We start from the raw sequence: 23,836 nt of genomic DNA on the forward strand, positions 1-23,836 counted from the left end.
AAAGTGTTCTTCTTCTTAATGTAAGCTGGTACTGTACAGGATATAAAGTCGGGGGGCCTTGTCCCAGTCCATTGGATATAGTAAATACTTTTGAACGCAAAATATTTATATTGTAGAGTAACTAATAATAGACAAAACTTAACAATAAATCTATATTACGTCCCTTGTAGATTGGGTTTTTGATTAGTAAAGTTTGTACTACCTCTATTGCACCCATAAGTGGAATACTGCTATATAAAATTATGAATGTTTACTAGCTGACGTTGTTCACTAGTTGATATATATCATCTAATAAGGAGAGTGAAGAAATCTTCCGAAAAGATTAAAAACCAAACTAACAATTGCAAAAGTAAGATACCTTGTTATTTGCACAAAGACAATAAAAATAGATATACTGGGTTAGTGTTTGTAAGATAGAATTGCGAACAGAAATAATCGGGAACGTGCAGAGGTAAGATACATTTTGGGTAATGTGTCCGAAAATGTTATTTTAGGACATTTCATGGTCAAAAGTTGCATAAGATCTTTTGAAATTATCCCCTTTTCAAATGCTTCAGTCAGTGCCTCTGATGTTACTATGATGATATTATTAGTCCCCCATATCTGCCAGTCTTATCACAAGTACTTGGCGTTTAGCAAGAGTATGCAGTGCTGAATGCACACCTACAGTGAAATTATATATATATATATATATATATATATATATATATATATATTGTAAAAATCACCAAATAAAGACCCCTTGATCCAGGTATTCTCAAGCAGTAGCTGTTACCCTTATCCTTTAATCTCCCTTAACCTTTCTGCACCTGACTCTCCTACCCTTATCTGTTTATGTTTTATTTGCAGCATAAAACAGCTCATCACAAACACAAATAATCCATGGCTTCCTGACACATTATCTCAGCCCACAGTCCCTGACTATCGTTTGGCTGCTTTTCTGCATCAGATGCCTCGCCCACCGGATCCCATAAATCTTTTCTACACATACATACACCACATCAATCACACCCATGTTGTGCACCTGTGTGTCTGTGTGCTGTGGGAAAGACTAAGGGCTAGATTTACTAAGCTGCGGGTTTGAGAAAGTGGGGGTGTTGCCTATGGCAACCAATCAGATTCTAGCTGTCATTTTGTAGAAGGTACTAAATAAATGAAAACTAGAATCTGATTGGTTGCTATAGGCAACATCCCCATTTTTTCAAACCCGCAGCTTAGTAAATCTAGCCCTAAGTCAGAATTTAACCCTGCCTGCAGGATGTACCTGCAAACTCTCTGGGATGTTACCTTTCCCTATTCAGGAAAGGTGTGTAAAATAACCCTCTTTGCCACAATATATATATATATATATATATATATATATATATATGTTATGTATACATATATATTTATTTATTTTATGTTAGGCACGTTATTGCTGAATAGACCAAAATTGCTCTTAAAATGAAAAGGATTAGCAATGTAAAAATAATAAATTTCCCTTCAATTTTTCATTCAAATCTTGTGAAGGTTTGGGAACAAAAAGTAAGCCCCTCTGGAGTATTTGATTGTCCAAATTGCTTTTACTACCATCCTTGGACCCAATACTATGCTCGTAGTCAACACCATTTTTATTTTTTATTTCATCATACAGAAAATCCTTGACATTCTAAAAACCCGGATGCCATGAGCATGAGAAGCTTGAAGTTCCAACTGTAGTTCATCATGTGACCTGTACTGTCTCTAATATAATGCCCTATAACAACATATCCTCTTTAATAACTCACTTTCCATTTAACTTTATTAATAATGTCAGGTGGTCTTGCAGGTAAGTCATTTAAGTTCAAGGAATGTGACTTCTTATTCATCTAAAATATTAATGGTCCTTTTTGCTAATCTGTAAAGACTTTTTGAAATTAAATTTCAGGTTCAATTGAGTCTTCATTAAATTCTAAAAGGATTTTTTGCATGTTCAGCATAGACTGTCAGATACATCTATTGCTGTCCTTAATATACAGTGTGAGGGAAAAGATTATGTACTTTATTATAGTGATTCAGATTGGCAAGGTCACATGCTTACAATTTTTATATACTTTTTAAACCATAGGAGATAACTTGTCATCTCTTAAACACAAGGGTTCCCCAAATCATTAGACCAAGGAAGAAAGGAGAAATCCCATATTTTACGTTTTTTTCTGCAGAAATTAGGATAAAACAGTGACCAATACATTTCAACTCCGTGCTTCATAAAGTAAAATGTAATTAAATATAATATTTTGGGCCTGAGTTATTAATACACGCATACTGAGCACATCGTGTATTTGTTTTAAACCGCATGTAAATCGGCTCTCCGCAATCTCAAAGTCAACAAGGAACGTATCTAAAGCTACGTGTGGTGCTGACTACGGGTGTATTTTTAGTCTGATCTACTAGACCAGACACTGCAGGATACGTACAATACCTATGTGGAATATAAACGCACAGAAAAAAATATTGAACAATTAATGTTACCTGTCAATAACAGTCATTTTTGATTGTACATGGATTTTTTTTTTTTTTAAATATATTATTTTTAAAAAAAAATTCCCTGTGTAAAAACAGTCATTAGGTTGTCCTTAATGTCTACTGTACATAACGGACATTATTACAGTTGCTTCTGATTGCAGACACACGTTATAGCATGCATACGATACTGACATCACTAGTACTTAGGGCATAGACTAGCTCTATAGCTGGTGCAAGTGAACCGGTAGAAAAATAAGTAACTTTAAAATACCCAGAGCTTGATTTGGACATGGCTGTGTGCGATCAAGCTTGGCACACCCCTATTGTACATTGACTATGGCCAAATACCGCTTCCCAGCCCCCTTTCCTCCCCGAAATCATAGTCTGTAGTAAGTGTATTTTGTATACAAGGAGGAGCAGACAGGGCTGCACTTTCTGGCATATGGGCCTTTTGTGGACATGTACAGACTGATTTTGCATACGATACGCTCATAATCGGCGGAGAGGTGCCTTAATTACTCAGGTCCCCTAGAAGGATAAAAACATATTCAGAGATCTAAAGTATTTAGTTTGACAATGGAGATGAATGAAATGGTAGGAAAAATATCTACTTTCTATAAACATCAGATTTTCATAGGCAGCAAATTGGTTCACAATGGGACTCAAAAAAAAAAAAGATTTGCAATCATGTACAAAGTTGTTTTTTTAATATAATTTTTGAACACAATCCTCAAGAAAAATCAAAATATACAGCAATAATCTAACAACAATGGTATAAGCAACTGTTTATTATTCTAAAACATCCTGTACTAAAGATTTGCTGAAAATTAAACCCTTGGCCCAAATTTACGATTCATCGCACACCACAAACTAAGGGAATTTCTCACATATCTAATTGACCTGTATAGAGACTGGAGATGCACTGAATTGTTTCAAAATGGTCCTCTAAACAGTTTGTTGAACCAGTTATAAAGTTTTTATTAGTACTAAATTCTCAAATTTTAAATTTCAATAAGGAAAACAGGATTGACAATGTACGAGGTCAATGGTTACATTAGGATTGCAAATGAAAATTAGTGACATCAATTTGATATTACTGGTAAATGCCTATTTTGTGGCAGGGTCACATTTTAACAGGGAACTTAAAAACATGTTATGTTCATTTGTGTAACATTAAGCAGACAACTTTTTATTGTATATTCTAACTTCTAAGAATTGCTTAAACTGATCATGAGTTCAGGTGGTACTGATCTCTGAGCTGTGCAAAGGATAGAAGTCCCTCTATGTTAAATAAATTGTTGTTGTGATGCCCTTGGCCAACCAGGAGAAAAGGTTAAGGTCAGTGATTAGCCTGGCTAGGGCATTGAAGGATACATTTCTGGTAGGAAAGGTGAAATCGTCATCATTTTTAATCCCATAGCTCCCATACTTTGATTAAAGTGGGTAGGTTTCTAGCGGATGGTCTCCAAGCTTTAAGAATCCACAATAAATATGCAATGGTAAAGCATTGTGAAAGTGCTCTCTCTAGGTTGACCCATGGTTTCTGATGAGTTGGGAGAAACCAGTCTCTCAATCTTTCTAAAAGGCATACCTATTGATATTTGGCGAGGTTTGGCAAGGCCCCCCAACTTTATATCAAGGTTCATTCATTTGTGGGCCATATGTGGGAGTTTAAATTTCCAAATATAGGTGATCATGATGGTATGGAGTTTCTCTAGGATTTTCTTTGTTATAGGAAAGGGTAATGTACAAAAGAGATACATCATCATAGGTAGTAGTATCATATTGAAAGCCACTTTTCTACTTAGGAGACCAGGAGACCTTGTGGTATATCCATGATTTACTAAGATTGGTGAGTTGCAACAACAGTAGCGAAATGTTTGCATCTAGTATGTTATCCAGATTAGGGGTCATTTGTATGCCCAGGTAGGGAATGGCAGAAACCTTTCATGAGTATGTAAACTTGTATGTTAAGATGTTTTACTTTTCCACTAGGGGCATTAGTTGGATGGGCATCAGACTTGGATGTATATAGCTTATAGAGTGAGACCTTCCTATATTGATCTATCATCTCATGTAGGGATAGTAGCGGAGTCTCGGTCAGAAATGAAAAGTACCATGTCATCAGCAAATAAGCATCGCTTATGCAAAGTGTTTCTCAAGAAGACACACTTAAAAGTTTATGAAAGTCTGATGTTTATTCAGCTAACGATTTAAATGCTAAGATAAAGATGAGGGGGAAGAGGGAGCACCCCTGACTATTACCTTAGTATTTTTAAAGCTGTCTGACAGGAAACCGCTTCTAAATGTCCTAGCAGAGGGGCATTCATATAGAGCAAGCATCACATTCAAAATAACTTTTTGAAACCCAAACCAGACCAGGACCTGTCTCATTTAATTCCAGTGTAGTAGTTTTTGTTACTTTATCAACTATATGTACATCTCTTCTCATGTTGTCAGACGCTTAGCATCTGTGACAAAGCCCACCTGGTCCAGATATATCAATTTTGGCATAATTGAGTTAAGTCTGTTTGCAGTTAGTCTAGCATACATCTTTATTTCAGTGTTGACTAACGCTGTAGACCTGTAATTTTTAAAGTGTGTGGGGTCTCTTCCTGGTTTACGTATGATTACAATTTGTGATTCTATCATTTGTGCCGGGAACCTTCCTGTTTTTTTAGTTTGTAAGGAATTCATAAAGCAGCTAACTCTGTTGAAGTCTGAACCATGCCTAATTTGTCTCTATTCTCTGCTTTACCGCTTTTAAAATTATATAATTAAAACAAGTTAAAATGCTGACTGAATCCAACATGTGTTAGTAATTAAAGGGATGAGTTGGCATCCCCCAACAGTAGTTCACAAACTGACTTCTACATTGAAATGGTTTACGTGATATAAACGGCACATTGTACATGTTGGCATGGAGAACAGTGCCACTCTGCACTGTATTAGTTCAGCTCACTCTGTATAGTGCACAGGGTAATCTGATGTGCCTGACTGGGATAGACACGCCATGTACTCTATGCGACAAGCACCATGTTGCACCATATATGCCTCAAATAAACATCTGTATTATAACAACATTTGTAATAAAAATCCAGATTCTTTATCTGTTGACTTTATGACTCTTGCTATTGGCGCTAAATGCAAACAAGAGGGAGGTAACGGGTGTAAGCATTTTAATATTAGAAACGTAAGATGGCTTATGCCATTTTTTTCTTAGAGTACAGGACCGAAAAGGTAACGTGTACAATTTGTTTAACACACAGTCAGGTTTACCAATTATATATGTTCTATACATTATACCAATTATTTGTTATAGAAATCCTTACTTTTTTACTACATATTATCTGTTGTTTATGTGAATGAATGGGAAGAAACAGATTTAAGCATTTTAAGTAGGAAGATAGCCTGTGCTAAATTTACTTGTCATTACCATAATATTTATTTAGCACTTAGTTTTTTCATCTTTATTGTTATATATATATATATACACAACCAAAAATAAACACAGAATGGCGCTATGTACAACTGCGAGATCTAACAGCAATGCAATCGTATAACATATACACAGATATATAAAAATACATTTTTATCTAGAGTCCACAACACACTTTGCTTATGTATAAGCGGCAGCCCAAAAATGCCTGTAAACAGATGGTCAGTCCGAAAAGCACAGTATTAGAGACTGGACAAAACGCGTTGAGCTGTTGATCTTGCTAAGGGACTATCGCCCTCTGGAGTTCCAGATAAGCGTTATACATGTTTCTTCATGTGAGTGCATATTATACATTTTTATTAAATAGTGTTATGGTTTATCATACCATCTTTTCCTTTTGTTAATCCTTTGCATTACCGCCAATGGAGGTGATTACATCTGGAGGTACATTCATTACATAAGGAGGACCCTTATCAAGTTTCTATGATATGCTGATATACATATTACATCTGGTACGCATATTTTAAAATTCCTGTTAGATTTTTGGTTGAAGGGCTTTCCTTCTAAATATCCTATATGGCTTCTTAATTTCTGAGTCACAAGTGGTGATTTCTAATAACTATTGGTGTTCACTAGGTGCATTAAGGAATTTTTATTGCAATATTACACTATTGTTGCCTTTTTCTGCATTTTATATCTTGGAGGGGATCCAGAGGAACATTTTGAGGCGAGGATTTAACCTCTTACAAAGATTCTTGCTATGGTATATAATTGATTTATGGTTACTTTGGACACTACACAGTGAGGCGCCTTGCCTTTGCTATATCATCAAATATATATATATATATATATATATATATATATATATATATATGTGTATGTATATGTATATATTTATAGAGATTAAAGATACAGTAATTGGCATCCCTATTCACATGATTATAGTTCCCTGTTCCCCTGTTCCCTAGTATCCCTGTCATGTGACTATAGTTCTTCTTACAGGGTGCATGCACATTAGGGAGTAAATGTATCAAGCTGAGAGTTTGCCGGCGGGTTTGAAAAGTGGAGATGTTGCCTATAGCAACCAATCAGATTCTAGCTGTCATTTTGTAGAATGCACTAAATAAATGATAGCTAGAATCTGATTGGTTTTTCAAACCCGCCGGAAAACTCTCAGGTTGATACATTTACCCCTAGGTGTTCGAGGATGATGCTGTCTTTGCAAGTGACCAGACAGTGAAAAGGTAAGTGTTAAACTTCACAGGGACAGCAGTTTATCATGACTAGAAAATAGTGAAAGGAAAAAAGGCCGCTTCTTTAAATTAATGAAATGTGTACAAGTGTATAAAATCATTTGAAACGGCAGCCAAGGACAAATAGGACCAATGTGCAAGTGCAAATAAAAGAAAAATGTTGTCCGGCGCTCAGAAACAAACAGAATTTAAAAATCACTGTGTCAGCATAAACATAAAGGAGAATTTTGTGCACAATATAGCTATATTGGGGTTAAGCTCACCTGCCGGACGTCAAGGCATCTCCTGTAGGTGAGTCCCTAAGCTAGTGATACAAATTTACATTCAGGGTGTTCCATTTAAAACCTTCCCCTGAACCTCTATCTTATAAAGCCTGCAGCACCTTTGTAAGGAGTGGTCAACTCCCAAAAAACTAGAAAATAGTGAAAAGAAAAAAGGGCACTTCTTTAAATTAATGAAATGTGTACAAGTGTATAAAATCATTTGAAACGGCAGCCAAGGACAAATAGGACCAATGTGCAAGTGCAAATAAAAGAAAAATGTTGTCCGGCGCTCAGAAACAAACAGAATTTAAAAATCACTGTGTCAGCATAAACATAAAGGAGAATTTTGTGCACAATATAGCTATATTGGGGTTAAGCTCACCTGCCGGACGTCAAGGCATCTCCTGTAGGTGAGTCCCTAAGCTAGTGAAACAAATTTACATTCAGGGTGTTTATCATGACTGCTGTTCCTGCTGAAGTTTTGCGATCAGTATGAAAGATAGTTCAATCCTTATCAATGCAATGACACTTGAAAACGATCTTTCATATTATGCGGTACTGCATAAATAAGCCCCATAAAGCAGACATTACATCCTATATAACTCCAGAGTGACTTAACAGTTGGTCTCTGATTCAGATAAACTTATGAAAAAGATCCCAACTCAAAACGACCTTCCACTCCATAACGCAGCGATCACACTGGCCCAAAACTAGTAAACTTGTCAGTGTGTTTAATATGTGGTATAAATGGCAATAAAGAAGAGAAAATAAAAATTAACTTAAGACCACGATGAGTCAAAACATAGAAATAGTACACACGTTAATATCTTAAAGACCTATCCTAACTAGAGATGAGCGCACTCGGATTTCCTGAATCCGAGCCCACCCGAACGTTGCCGATCCGAGTCGGATCCGAGACAGATCCGGGTATTGGCGCCAAATGAAAAATTGAAACCGAGGCTCGGAGTCATAATCCCGCTGTCGGATCTTGCGATACTCGGAACCTATAAATTCCCCGCTAGTCGCCGCCATCTTCACTCGGGCATTGATCAGGGTAGAGGGAGGGTGTGTTAGGTGGTCCTCTGTCCTGGTAGATCTCGCGCTGTGCTGTTTAGTTCTGTGCTGTGCTGTTTAATTCTGTGCTGTGCTGTGTTCTGCAGTATCAGTCCAGTGGTGCTGTGTGCTGTGCTCTGTCAATTTTGAGTTCAGTGGTGCAGCTGGATCCTGTGCTGTGTCCTGTTCAGTCCAGTGGTCCTGTGTCCTGTGCTCTGTGCTTCTAAGGGCATAGTTCTTATTTCCCCAATATTCCCAAGTGTTTAAAAAATTAAAAAAAAGTTATAAAAAAAACCCAAAAAGATAATTTAAAAAATAATTAATTACGACAAAATTTGCAAAACCAATCCTGCAATATAAGCCCATTGGTACTGCAATATTACCAAGTTCACTGATTCAGCAGTATAAGTCCAGTGGTACTGCTATTACAAAGTTCACTGATTCAGCAGTATAAGTCCAGTGGTACTGATATATTACAAAGTTCACTGATTCAGCAGTATAAGTCCAGTGGTACTGATATATTACAAAGTTCACTGATTCAGCAGTATAAGTCCAGTGGTACTGTTATTACAAAGTTCACTGATTCAGCAGTATAAGTCCAGTGGTACTGCTATTACAAAGTTCACTGATTCAGCAGTATAAGTCCAGTGGTACTGCTATTACAAAGTTCACTGATTCAGCAGTATAAGTCCAGTGGTACTGTTATTACAAAGTTCACTGATTCAGCAGTATAAGTCCAGTGGTACTGCTATTACAAAGTTCACTGATTCAGCAGTATAAGTCCAGTGGTACTGCTATTACAAAGTTTACTGATTCAGCAGTATAAGTCCAGTGGTACTGATATATTACAAAGTTCACTGATTCAGCAGTATAAGTCCAGTGGTACTGATATATTACAAAGTTCACTGATTCAGCAGTATAAGTCCAGTGGTACTGTTATTACAAAGTTCACTGATTCAGCAGTATAAGTCCAGTGGTACTGCTATTACAAAGTTCACTGATTCAGCAGTATAAGTCCAGTGGTACTGATATATTACAAAGTTCACTGATTCAGCAGTATAAGTCCATTGGTACTGATATATTACAAAGTTCACTGATTCAGCAGTATAAGTCCAGTGGTACTGTTATTACAAAGTTCACTGATTCAGCAGTATAAGTCCAGTGGTACTGCTATTACAAAGTTCACTGATTCAGCAGTATAAGTCCAGTAGTACTGATATATTACAAAGTTCACTGATTCAGCAGTATAAGTCCAGTAGTACTGATATATTACAAAGTTCACTGATTCAGCAGTATAATTCTAGTGGTACTGCTATTACAAAGTTCACAGATTCAGCAGTATAAGTCCAGTGGTACTGATATATTACAAAGTTCACTGATTCAGCAGTATAAGTCCAGTGGTACTGCTATTACAAAGTTCACTGATTCAGCAGTATAAGTCCAGTGGTACTGATATATTACAAAGTTCACTGATTCAGCAGTATAAGTCCAGTGGTACTGCTATTACAAAGTTCACAGATTCAGCAGTATAAGTCCAGTGGTACTGATATATTACAAAGTTCACTGATTCAGCAGTGTATAAGTCCAGTGGTACTGCTATTACAAAGTTCACTGATTCAGCAGTATAAGTCCAGTGGTACTGCTATTACAAAGTTCACTGATTCAGCAGTATAAGTCCAGTGGTACTCTCCTGTGCCGCATATAATTTTTAAAGGCTTTGCCAAGTGTGTGTGGCTTAGGGGTACGCTCTCTTGTGCTACATATAATGGAAAACCAAAATTTGGAGTATAAAGTAGGGAAAGATCAAGACCCACTTCCTCCTAATGCTGAAGCTGCTGCCACTAGTCATGACATAGACGATGAAATGCCATCAACGTCGTCTTCCAAGCCCAATGCCCAATCTCATAGTACAGAGCATGTAAAATCCAAAAAGCCCAAGTTCTCAAAAAATAGCAAAAAGAGAAACTTAAAATCATCTGAGGAGAAACGTAAAGTTGGCAATATGCCATTTACGACACGTAGTGGCAAGGAACGGCTTAGGCCCTGGCCCGTGTTCATGACTAGTGGTCCAGCTTCACCCAAGGATCTAAGCCCTCCTCCTCCCCCCCATACAAAAAATTTAAGAGAGTTATGCTGTCAGCAACAACAACAAAACAGCAAAGAACTCTGCCTTCTAAACAGATGACATCACAAATCCACAAGGCGAGTCCAAGGGTGTTGTTGGTTGTGAACCCTGACCTTCCCATCACTGTACGGGAAGAGGTGACTCCATCCAGCATTTGCAGCACGCCCTCTGCATATGCTGGAAGGATCACCCACAGTCCAGTTACAGATTTGGCTAATGAAGGTGTGAATGTTGTACAGCGGGAGGAGGATATTGATGTAGCTGGCGCTGAGGAGGATGTTGATGATTATGATGCAGACAGATACCAAATTGCCTTTCTCAATTTCTATTTCTATTCTAGATTATATAATGGCTGAATAGTTTTCTTTTTTTACTCCTAGTGGAGAGGGGCTCTGATGCAGACAGATACCAAACTGCTTTTGTCCATTTCTTTGTATATTTGAATTTCTAGTTCTACAGTCTATGCAGGCTGCTTTTTTATATTCAACTACAAGTGTCTGGCAGGGGGGGCATAGATAGCCACCAAAGTAACGTGGTCCATTTAATTTCACTTTCTAGCTCCACAGTCTGTGCAGCCTGCTTTTTTTATCTTCAAAGTATTTACAAGCCTTGCAATCTAAATTAACTAGAGGTAGTGACGTGATAGAACTCCAAAAGGCAGTTTGGAAGCCCCTGTACAAACTGGCTCTATTTTACCTGAGTTGTCCCCCCTCCAGTGTGTGCTCGGAAAGAGTTTTTAGTGCAGCGGGGAACCTGGTCAGTGAGCGGCGAAGGAGGTTGCTTCCTCACAACGTTGAAAAAATGATGTTTATAAAAATGAATAATCAATTCCTTAATGAAGTACAGCACTGCCCTCCAGATAGTACAGAGGGACCTGTGGTTGTGGAGTCCAGCGGGGATGAATTGATAATGTGTGAGGAGGAGGAAGTACACACTGTAGGGGGAGAGGAATCAGAGGTTGAGGATAAGGAAGACATCTTTCCTCAGTAGAGCCTGTTTAGTTTGTACAGGGAGAGATGAATTGTTATTTTGGTGCGGGGGCCGAAACAAACCAATCATTTCAGCCACAGTTGTTTGGTAGGCCCTGTCGCTGAAATGATTGGTTTGTTAAAGTGTGCATGTCCTATTTCAACAACATAAGGGTGGGTGGGAGGGCCCTAGGACAATTCCATCTTGCAACTATTTTTTTGGCATTATGTGACCATTCAAAAGTCGTTTGCCATGTTCAAAAAGTAAAAGAAAATGCCAACAAATTCAAAAAATTTAATCAAAAGTTAAATGCCCTGTCATTATTTAAAACAAGAGGGTTTGACGTGCTAGAATTAGTGTAGTGTTAATATGTTATAAACACTACACTTGGAACTTGGAGGAGGTATTGTGGCCCCGGTATCAAATTTAGTACCAGGGCCACCCCACTACGCAGTCCAGATACTTGTTTGGTGGAATTCTGACCAGTTGAGGGTGTAACTATTTATTATATTGTGGCCCCGGAATCAAATTTAGTACCGGGGCCACCCCACTACGCAGTCCAGATACTTGTTTGGTGGAATTCTGACCAGTTGAGGGTGTAACTATTTATTATATTGTGGCCCCGGTATCAAATTTAGTACCGGGGCCATCCCACTACGCAGTCCAGATACTTGTTTGGTGGAATTCTGACCAGTTGAGGGTGTAACTATTTATTATATTGTGGCCCCGGTATTAAATTTAGTACCGGTGCCACCCCACTACACAGTCCAGATACTTGTTTGGTGGAATTCTTACCAGTTGAGGGTGTAACTATTTATTATATTGTGGCCCCGGTATCAAATTTAGTACCTGGGCCACCCCACTACACAGCCCAGAATTTTTTTTTGGAAATTCAGAGCCGTGGAGGGTTTTTTATTAATTATATTGTGGTGACCACTCCTCTACGCAGTCCAGGTACATTATTCGTTGCGATTCAGACCAGTTGATGGTTTTCTTATTATATTGTGGTGACCCACTCCTCTACGCAGTCCAGATACATTTATTGGTGCGATTCATACAAGTTCAGGGTTTTTAATTTATATTGTGGTGAGTGACCACTCCTCTACGCAGTCCAGGTACATTTTTTGGTGCGATTCATACCAGTTGATGGTTTTCTTATTATATATATTGTGGTGACCACTCCTCTACGCAGTCCAGGTACATTATTCGGTGCGATTCAGACCAGTTGATGGTTTTCTTATTATATTGTGGTGACCCACTCCTCTACGCAGTCCAGATACATTTATTGGTGCGATTCATACAAGTTCAGGGTTTTTAATTTATATTGTGGTGAGTGACCACTCCTCTACGCAGTCCAGGTACATTTTTTGGTGCGATTCATACCAGTTGATGGTTTTCTTATTATATATATTGTGGTGACCACTCCTCTACGCAGTCCAGGTACATTATTCGTGCGATTAAGAAAGACCAGTTGATGGTTTTCATATTATATTGTGGTGACCCACTCCTCTACGCAGTCCAGATACATTTATTGGTGCGAATCATACAAGTTCAGGGTTTTTAAATTATATTGTGGTGACCACTCCTCTACGCAGTCCAGATACATTTATTGGTACGAATCATACAAGTTCAGGGTTTTTAAATTATATTGTGGTGACCACTCCTCTATGCAGTCCAGATACATTTATTGGTGTGGATCATACAAGTTCAGGGTTTTTAAATTATATTGTGGTGACCACTCCTCTACGCAGTCCAGATACATTTATTGGTGCGAATCATACAAGTTCAGGGTTTTTAAATTATATTGTGGTGACCACTCCTCTACGCAGTCCAGATAGATTTATTGGTGCGAATCATACAAGTTCAGGGTTTTTAAATTATATTGTGGTGACCACTCCTCTACGCAGTCCAGATAGATTTATTGGTGCGAATCATACAAGTTCAGGTTATTTAAATTATATTGTGGTGACCACTCCTCTACGCAGTCCAGGTACATTTTTTGGTGCGATTAAGAGCAGTTGATGGTTTTCTTATTATATTGTGGGTACCACTCCACTACGCAGTCCAGAAAGATACCTCGTTGCAACGTTTTGGACTAATAACTATATTGTGAGGTGTTCAGAATACACTGTAAATTAGTGGAAATGCTTGTTATTGAATGTTATTGAGGTTAATAATAGCGTAGGAGTGAAAATAAGCCCAAAAACTTGATTTTTGAACTTTTTATGCTTTTTTCAAAAAAAATCCAAATCCAAAACCTTACATCTGAACCAAAACCTTTCGGCAGGTGTTTTGCGAAAAACATCCGAACCCAAAACATCACGAAAATCCGAATCCAAAACACAAAACACGACACACCAAAAGTCGCCGGTGCACATCCCTAATCCTAACCAGTGAATAGGTTCAACCAATTAGATAAAGAATATAGTTATATCAGCAGTGCTTAAACCATACCTGGTAATTCACTTTTTCAAGTTCAATGGTGCAAGGAGCACAGGAAATGGACTACAGAGCAGCACACAAAGGTGATATAGTCACATAAATCATTCTGTGCAAAGTTCTTGAAAAAACATTGAGTGCACACATGGCACCAACGTAAAACATTCAACACCTCTGGGTGTTTGTTTCCAAAAGTGATTGGCTATGGTGATTCTGTGATCATGTGGGGCATATTCTCCTGGGAAAGTGTTTGTGCAGTGATTCCCTTAGAAAGCAAGGTTAATGCTAATTACCACTTAATAGTACTGAATGGTCATTTAAGTCACATGTTGTAGCTTTTCTATCCTGATGGATGGGAAGAGTGTTTTCCAGGATGACAATGCATGTGTTCCTTCTCCAATATCTTATTGCATTCTCAGTCATCAAATCTGAAACCCACATTTGAGACAGTGCTTTCTATCACCATCCAGCAGACATTTGTTGAGTGACTTTCTCGTGAGAGAATCCTACTGTATTCCTCATGCACAATTCCAGATACTGGTAGACTCAATGCCATGTCACCTATAGGTTGTACTGTGGTCGTCCAAAGCGCTACTAAGTGACTTTCTATTGGTATTTCAATTTTTTGTCCACAGCCTCTATTTCATGCTGCTTATACATTGGAAACAATTACCTCTCAAACGTGAAGATATAAAAAAATCATTTTAGCCATTATTATTTTGTGACTTTTACGACTGTCATCTTCTTTATAAAGTACATTTGCACCTCTCAAGCCTTTATAAATGCTAGCTCTAGGCTTCAATACACCAATTAGTCATCTTCTCCTATTCATTTACAGTAATCAGTCTTTTTTGCCTTTTAAAATACATGTAAAAATCCTATTATTAGATTGTAGGCATTTGTCAGCGCCAGTCTGTTCTTCCTTCCTGTGCGTGTTACAGAAATCTAGACATTCTCCTGTAGGTTCTCTCTGGTTCATCCATGGCCTACTGCTCCCATGTCAGTCTTTCTGTAGCTATAGAGATTTCATATTTTCAAATATATCCTTTTTATATTTCTTTCCTTTATCTCTTTGTAACCACAGCATTTTAAAAAGCCCCATATGTTTTTCTGTATTGTTAAACCCTATTAAACAATTCTGAGAAAAGATAGATATAAAAAATGTTAGTAATGTCAGAATGACTTTATTATTGCTTCACTTTGTCAATTTCATGTAAGCGCTGCTCATACAAATGGTCAAGTGGAATTTTTAAAGGACTACTAAATGTAAAAAACATAGCTGTCTTACGTACAAAAGGACTGCAAGCAATATTTACAAATATATTTCTAAAAGCCCTAAAATATTTTTCAGAGCTCAAAATAATCAGGATAAATGTGTGCCTGTTGTAGAGTGTTTGAGGGGCAGTGCAACCAACATGTTTGAGTCTGGACTGACTGATAATAGAGAAAAAGAGCTTGGGGTCAGCTTCACACTAAAAGTATTTACAATGACAAGGATCCCAGGTTCAGTCAGATTTGTGGGAAATGTTCATATTTCTCTACTCTCCTGGAACGTCCAGGAGACTCCCAGAATTCTGGGATTCTTCCTGGGCTCTCGGGAGAGCAGGGAAACCTCCCGCTTCTAGTCCCCCTTATTAGTTAAGTGGTGGGGGCGGTGCTTATGATGTGATTCATGTGCCATCGTAGCCCCGCCCCCTGCTCTAATAGGCCACAAAATGATGATCATTTAGGGGACGGGTCAAGTGACGCGATTCACCACCTCCCCCACACACACACCTCCTCCAGTATACCAGTCGGCTAATGTTGGCAAGTATAGAAATGCTAGAGCCGTACATACTTATTACTATAATTATTATGAAATATGTATAAGGTACCAATATATTCTGCACCACTGTGCAATACTAGGAGGTTGCAGTACAAAATTGTTTGCAAAACAATAACTGAAACAAGAGGTATAGAAGTCCTGCTCCAATAAGATTACAATCTAACGAATAAGGGAACATGTGAGACGCATTGTGGCGGCTTGTGACATTAGATGCAAGCAGAAGTTACCCAGGATAATGGGAAGTGTTTCCACAAAGCAAGGGGTAAACAGGTAGTAAAAGGGCAAGAGATGAAGGTGTAAAGAGATAGTAAACGGGCAAGAGATTTAATATGCAGATGTAACATAAATATGAGGGTGACGATGAGCATAATGTAAGAAAGTAGAATAAGAAATATAGGGAAAGGCAAAAGGGATAAAATATGAAAATGAATAATCTATACTTAAATCAGTTTATGATAAAATCCAAACGATGCTCATAATATAATAAGAAACAGTCTTCTCCAGCTGACCTCTTGTGTGGGTCCAGATGCTGCTATTTAGCCTCTTGTAGACTCTGCTTGTCTTCTACATAGTCACAGATGTTATAATAAGTTCACCTAAACCACCATCCCTGGAATCTGTCTGCCGGTTAAAGGAGCTGTGTCACAGGGCAATCAAATAATAAAGCAGATGTCACAGATCATAGATTAAACATGCTTATATGTGATTACTGTAAGCCTGCAGATAGTATTAGTGAATGCTACAACATGCCTTTTGGTGTTCTATCAATTTGTATTTTAGGTTTATTTTTCCCGGTAAATTCATTTATCTATAATGCTCCTGGTGTAAACAAAATTAATTATTTTTAAAGAGTTAATCTATGTAGTGCCCTTCAACAGTTAATGTGTTAATCAAGTATAAATATTGTTACATCTTGTTCAGATTAATAATACGATTCCCTGCTCCAAATTTGCCATATAATCTTTATTGATTATGCATTAAATGATGATATATCTATACATATAAACAAAAGAAACCAGAAAATAATTAGATTACAATGTAATAGCACAGTTACATATTCTGAGACTTTTGATGAATTGAAATGGTGGAATGTTAGATAGTGTACCATTATAACCAGCTTATTGCTATGTATTTTGATATAGTGAAATAATGTTAACATATTGTAAGTGTTGCCTTATTGATTCCCCTAAGTTTAGTCCTGAAATATTGTCTCTGATAGATTAATATGTGTATGAAAGGAGACTAGTCCTTCCCGATTTAACATGAAAGCACATTGTCCATTTTAACACTTGCGACTACTAAGCCCTATTCTATTGGGCAATCCACAAATCTATTGGGCCTATTTTATGAACCTCCAAAGAGGTTTAAATGAGTGATGATGGACATATATGCATGCCAGAACATGTGTTTGCAAGTAAGACGAACTGTAAAAATGCATTTTATGTACACTATGCATTAACAACATCAGATATATGTTTTTCATGTAAAAAAAACTAGGTAAAAAAAATATATGCATTTGTTATTAATGAATATAGTATTAAGAGCTGTTAATGTCTTTCATTTTTTTTGCATGCGCTCTGATCAGAATTTATATAGCACTTTTGCTTTGTGCGTTTCCTGCAGAGTGTTCTGTCTGACAGCATACAGCAAGTACCATAAAGCCAGAACACACTTGTGCCCACATTCAAATGGAAAAGTTTCTTGAGATCCGCTTGTACTTGAAAACAGATGGACGTGTGCATTTTGCGTCCAATTTCAAAAAATGCAAATCACTTTCACATTGTGTTTGATTAAACAGGCCCATTATATAAAAAATATGTATGCATATATCCGAATGCAGATATTGTTGCACTTTACACTTCTCCTTACTACTAGAGAGATTAAATGTCTTAGGGTAGGGGCAGGCAGGCGTAGGCCAAATACAGTAAGGTCAAGCTCACACAATTGAAACTGAGGTAGGCCTGGGTGCATATATTAGGAGGTGTACCTCTTGTGGTTGCTGGAGATCTGCTACAATGAGATGAAATGATGACAGTCACAATAAGCAGCAACAGCCAGCTGTATCAGATTGGCTGATTGTGCCTTGACCCCACCCACACCCACTGATTTATTCAATGGAATGGCTGCTATTGGTTGTAGTTGGGAACAAGTCCCAGTGACCAGCATACACTAGGACCTGTAATGAACCAAGGAAAAATGTTAATAAAACAAGCCTTGAGTTCAAGCCTTGGGAAATCCACATGTTATACATATGACAGAACCACCGTAAGGGGTCATTTGTGCCGAGAACTCTTAGGAGCAAGTCTTGCATCGCATATGAGGGTTTTTTACTTTGCCAGTCCAAGGTTCCTTCACGTTATTACAGATAAAGACCCTGGATGTAGGTGAGCTATAAAGACTGTGAATGAGGGTAGTGTGGGGTGTCTTTATTTCAATTAAAATATTAATGTTGGTTTTTTTTTTACATTTCTTGCTTTTTTTTCTTCATGTATTGCCATTTTAAGTCTAATGATTTATGTCTACATTTTGACTGTTGATTTTACAACCCTGTACACATTTTACATTTTGACATTTTAACTGTCGACCTTCTGAATATGTAGACATTATGACTGCCGACCTAATACCTTTGTCAACCTAATGACTGCAGACATTTTGGTGAAGACATTTTCACTGTCGACCCAACCTGATGCTATACCATATGAAGTTACTTAATCGATATTTTCATGTGAACTATGGAGGGGAAAAAGATTCTCAATGAAAGGGAAAACAACAGATGTTAGTATTTAATCTAATTTAATTTAATTTTACTTTTATTTTGTATTTCTGTACTTCTGTAGTTTCTGTAGTTATATTTTGTATGGAAAACGTGACTTTCACATGAGTCACTTTAAAATCACACAAACAGTCCATAATATTCAATAAATAGGCAAAACATAAAGATTCCTAACCAATTAAAAGGTTAAAACTGCGTGCTGGCAACAGTCTGAAAGCTTGTGGTGATTAGAAATATTCAGCTTGTGGTTATTGCTGAATAACTTTGTTTCCACTTAATGGCTTAGCATCCACAATGTAAAACAGTCTAACACATCTATTTATCGTGTCTAATAATTGTGTTGAAAGTACAGAGAATCTTAGTGGGAAAGATCATATGATGAATTCTATTAGAACAGCCAAACTTACAGGGCCTGATGCATCAAGTCACGCATACTGAGCGCAACATCCATTTGCTTTAAAACGGATGTAAATCGGCTCTGCACACTCCGGAAGTTAACAAGAAACTGATCTCAAGAAATGTGCGCTGAAGAATTCGGGTGTAGGTCTGCTCTGCTCTACTATACAAGACAATGCTGATTACATCCATTGCCTATGTAGAATGTAAAGTCTTTAAAAATAAAAATATTGAATTAATGTCACCTATTAATAATATAGTCATTAATGATAAAACACTAAAAAAAAATGTTTTATCCCCCCATGAAATAAAGTTATTAGGATGATCTTACTGAACATAAAATACATTTTTAAAGTTGCTCCTGATTTCAAACACATCATCAACTATTTCTATAGCGCCACTAATCCTGAAGCACTTTTCAGAGGACTCACATCAGTCTCTCTCCCATTGGAGCTTACAATCTAAATTCCCTAACATACACAGACTAGGGTCAATTTAATAGCAGCCAATTAACCTACCAGTATGTTGTTGGAGTGTGGGAGGAAACTGGAGCACCTGAAGGAAACACAAGCAAACACGGGGAGAACATACAAACTCCACACAGATAAGGCCATAGTCAGGAATTAAACTCATGACATCTGTACTATGAGGAAGAAGTGCTAACCACTAAGCCACCGTGCCACCCAAACACATGCTATAGCATGTATAGAGGACTGTACAAGACTACTGATCAGGAATTAGACTGAAGCAAAAGATATGGTAGAGAAACAAGTAACTTTGAAATGCCCAGAGCTTGATTTGGACGTGGCTGTGTGTGCTTGAGCTTCGGTCGTCCTTACTGTACATTGACTATGGCCAAATGTCCCATCTCTCGCCCCATTCCCTCCCAGAAATCGTAGGTTGTAACAAATGTCCTTTTTTCGCTTGAAGACAGAGTGAACATGGCTGCGCTTGCTTTCGTATGGTCTGGTTCTGGGCAAGTATACGTCATTTTGCATACGATGCGCTCAAAATTGGCAGATACATGCCTTGATGAATCAGGCACACACACTGTTAGGACACTAGTCTTCTGCGGGACTGTGTCTCCTCTCCCATATCAGAACTCAGTTTCAACATTTTTAACTGCATAGTGTAATGTTTCCCCTTTCATGTACCCTAACCTCCTTCGTATGTTCGAATTCAAATTACTTTTTTAATATCATAATAACAGCTCTGATAAGAGTTTAAATCTAGCAAAAGATCACAGTTTAGTAAAAATATAAATAAATATAGATGGTGGCAGTGAGATCAACGCAGTCAGATAAAACTAATCACTAAACCAAACAGTTGAAGGTCAGATTGCCATTGCACCACTTGTCCAATCATAACGGATATAATCCTTTTTGATTGGCCCATGCTAAATCTGGCGTCAGAGTGATTACTGCCCTTCTGAAACAATGACGTGCCCACACAAAGCAGGTCAAGGGATTCTCCAAACAAAAGAACCAAGAGTCAGGTTGCTTTGAAAGGGGCAGTGACCTGTGGCCAATCAGTGGTAGCACCATATAATATTTAGTTGCTGACTGTAATGCTTTCTGACAACTCTGTCTCCTCTGTGACAGGGAAAGATATATGGTTCATAGTGGGTGTGAAGGACATATTCGGTGCAGGAAAGAAGAGACCCAGCATCCAGGGGGGAGAAAACATATAGGGAAGCCTGGGATCCTCCCTGTGGATCTTTTTGACAAATGGGTAAGTGCGTGCTGTTCTCCTAAACATGTGATTTTAAGTCTAATTGGCTTATGGTCACTCTTGTCAAATTTGTTAGCGGTCTAGATGTTTTTGCTTGTTTATTTATGGAACACTGTGGACTGGTTGCGTGAGTTTAAAAAGAATCATTAAATTATATGTTAACCCCTTCTGTTCACTGTTACCCTCAAAGGTTTTATTTGCTAATACCAGCCAGGGTCCAAGTTCATTAGCATGTTGTGTACCCTACAAAATGGGTGTAATTTAGTTCTCTGTGCATCCATTTTTTTTTTGCTTTTTATTCACTCTTAACCCCTCAGGAGAATTTTGGATACCCTATTTGGAAGTTGCGGAATCTTCCTCAATTGTTCTCATAAGTTAAAAAAAAAAAAGATGAAATGTAGGAAAATGTACTCATTCATAAAGAATATAAGATTATCAAATACAGCAGAATTATGCTCACAGCTCGTGCATTTATTATTTAATTTACAGAGTGCAAATCCTCTGAAGGATAGTCATGTCCTTTCATAATGTAGGTTTTAATTTAAAACTTTATTTAATGACTGTATATATCCTTTGAGAAAAGTCTTTAGAATAAAAAACAATCTTCTAATCTACATTTCAAAACAGTTGTACGTAGTAATTTAAAAATCTATGCTTAGCTACCTGAGCAGCTGCCTAGCAACAGAATTAGTGTAAGCATTTTTGCCTTTTGTCTTGGTTTGATTTATCAGATGCTTTTTTTTGCACAAGATATTTGTACCAGTGACTTTTCTGTATGTAATTTCTTACTTCTCATTTTATAATTTCTGATAATTTTCCAAAACAGAATTACTGACAGCCAAGGTTTTACTGACACATTATTTATGTAATTCCAAAATGTACCAAACAAATAAAATATTATATAATTAATTATCCTGAAACATATTACATGTAATTATATTTGTTTTTAAATTTATATGTATTTGAATTTATTTTGGCCAGTTCAGCGGCACAAGCAGATTTTTACTTATAGATAATAAATGTATGAATCTATATATTGCACCATTGAAACCTTATAATTCTTTATTATCAGGGCACTTTTAATTATATTTTACAATTTATGTAATTACTGGTATTTATAGACATTTGCAGAATATTGCTATTTTCAATTGACAGGAATTTAGTAATATGTTTAGCAGAGTATATAAATCGTAGAAACCAGTATTAATTTAACTTGATTCCTTTTTCAACAGTGATAAAGCCAGTGGGCTTGATTCATTAAGGATCTTAACTTAAGAAACTTCTTATTTCAGTCTCCTGGACAAAACCATGTTACAATGCAAGGGGTGCAAATTAGTATTCTGATTTGCACGTAATTTAAATACTGACTGTTTTTTCATGTAGCACACAAATATCAACTTTAAATTTTAGTGTACAAATAAGCTATCAAGTATTTGTGTGCTATATGAAAAAACAGTCAGTATTTAACTTACATTATGTGCAAAATAAAAAACTAATTTGCACCCCTTGCATTGTAACATGGTTTTGTCCAGGAGACTGAAATAAGAAGTTTCTTAAGTTAAGATCCTTAGTAAATCAGGTCCAGTGTCCTCAATTTCTTAATAATCAGAATATTTACATATATCTTAGTCCATCTTACATTTTTGGGGGTTTGTTTCTTTTGAAGGAGGGTAGACAGAACTTTTATTTTGGAAAGATTTTGACATAAACACTGAAGATCTGATTCAGTAATTTCCCATTGTTCATGTCCGGGTCTGAATCAGTAGCAGATGCGTACGGCACATTCAACTTGCTAGCATATACAAAGACCTTTAATTTTATAGGCTACAAATGTAATTGCTATGAAGCATCATTTAAACTTGAATATCCTAACTAATGCAGCAGGAACAACTTCCCTACATGCGTACAAATAAATATAAATTTTAATCTTTCCTCAAGAGACTCAGCAAATCCTGATCTGGACGAGAGACTACTAATGATTCACATAGAGTCTGCAAATCATTTGCAAACCTCTAATTGCAAATGTTGCACTAATCTGACTGATCATCATCATCATCATCATCTTACATCTGCCACTGGCCAAACACAAATAAAACTGCTTCTTCAGTTGTATCTGTGTCTACATCCCAATCTGAATCAGTATGCAATTGCTTGTATATGCACTTACTGTAGTTGGCCAACATTAGATCTCCTGCAGCTCCTGTATGACAATGAACTTTGTTGCACTTTACCATTACGTGTATCCAGCCGACAGTACCACTGTTCCACCAAAGGGGCCACTGTGGTACTTCGACTGCTCTCCTACCTGCCAGAGTTAAGCTTGTTACTCCGTAATGCGTAGCACCTATCCCTAGCCTATAAAAGACTGCCTTCCCCAGCTTCCCTTGCCAGTTCATCTGTTGCCTTTACCTCTGGTGGTTCTCCTGTATGTAATCTTTAAATGATTTCCTGGTTTGACCTCTGACCTTTGGCCATTTTGGCACCTCTTCCTGTGATCCCTGACTCAGCTTTCTTGTGACTCCGCACCTGCTTCTCCTTGGTATCGTGGTGGACCTTCTGGCCTTGATTCCTGGCTTCTTGGACTCTTCTGTTTTGCTGTGTCTGCAGTGTATTGCTTCCCTAGCAATCCAGCTTCTACATTCTGTAGCAGCTATCCGGCTATCTAGATCCTGTATCTGCTGTAGGTACACCACCGTGCCTGATCCAGTCTTATGGCTGTCTGCCTACCTGTAACTCGTGTCTACTGAGTATCCTGAGACTGACACCCGTTACTCCTCTGATGCCTCATGTCTCCTGAGTATCCTGAGTCCTGACACCCGTGACCCCTCTGGCGCTTCGTGTCTCCTGAGCAACCCAAATCCTGACACCCGTGATTTCTCTGGTGCCTCATGTCTCCTAAGACCTGACACCTGTGACTCTTCTGGTGCCTCGTGCCTCTTGAGTTATTCAGGTATCCTGACAACCGAGATCTTACCTGCTTCTCCGGCCTCGGAATCAAACTTTTCATCTAATCTCTCAACAGTGACTTTTTGAACTTTATTGTCCATTCTCTACATCTGTGGCTTACTGAGTTATCTTTGTTATTA

This window comes from Mixophyes fleayi, chromosome 3, assembly GCF_038048845.1.
Source record: "Mixophyes fleayi isolate aMixFle1 chromosome 3, aMixFle1.hap1, whole genome shotgun sequence".
NCBI lineage: Eukaryota > Metazoa > Chordata > Amphibia > Anura > Limnodynastidae > Mixophyes > Mixophyes fleayi.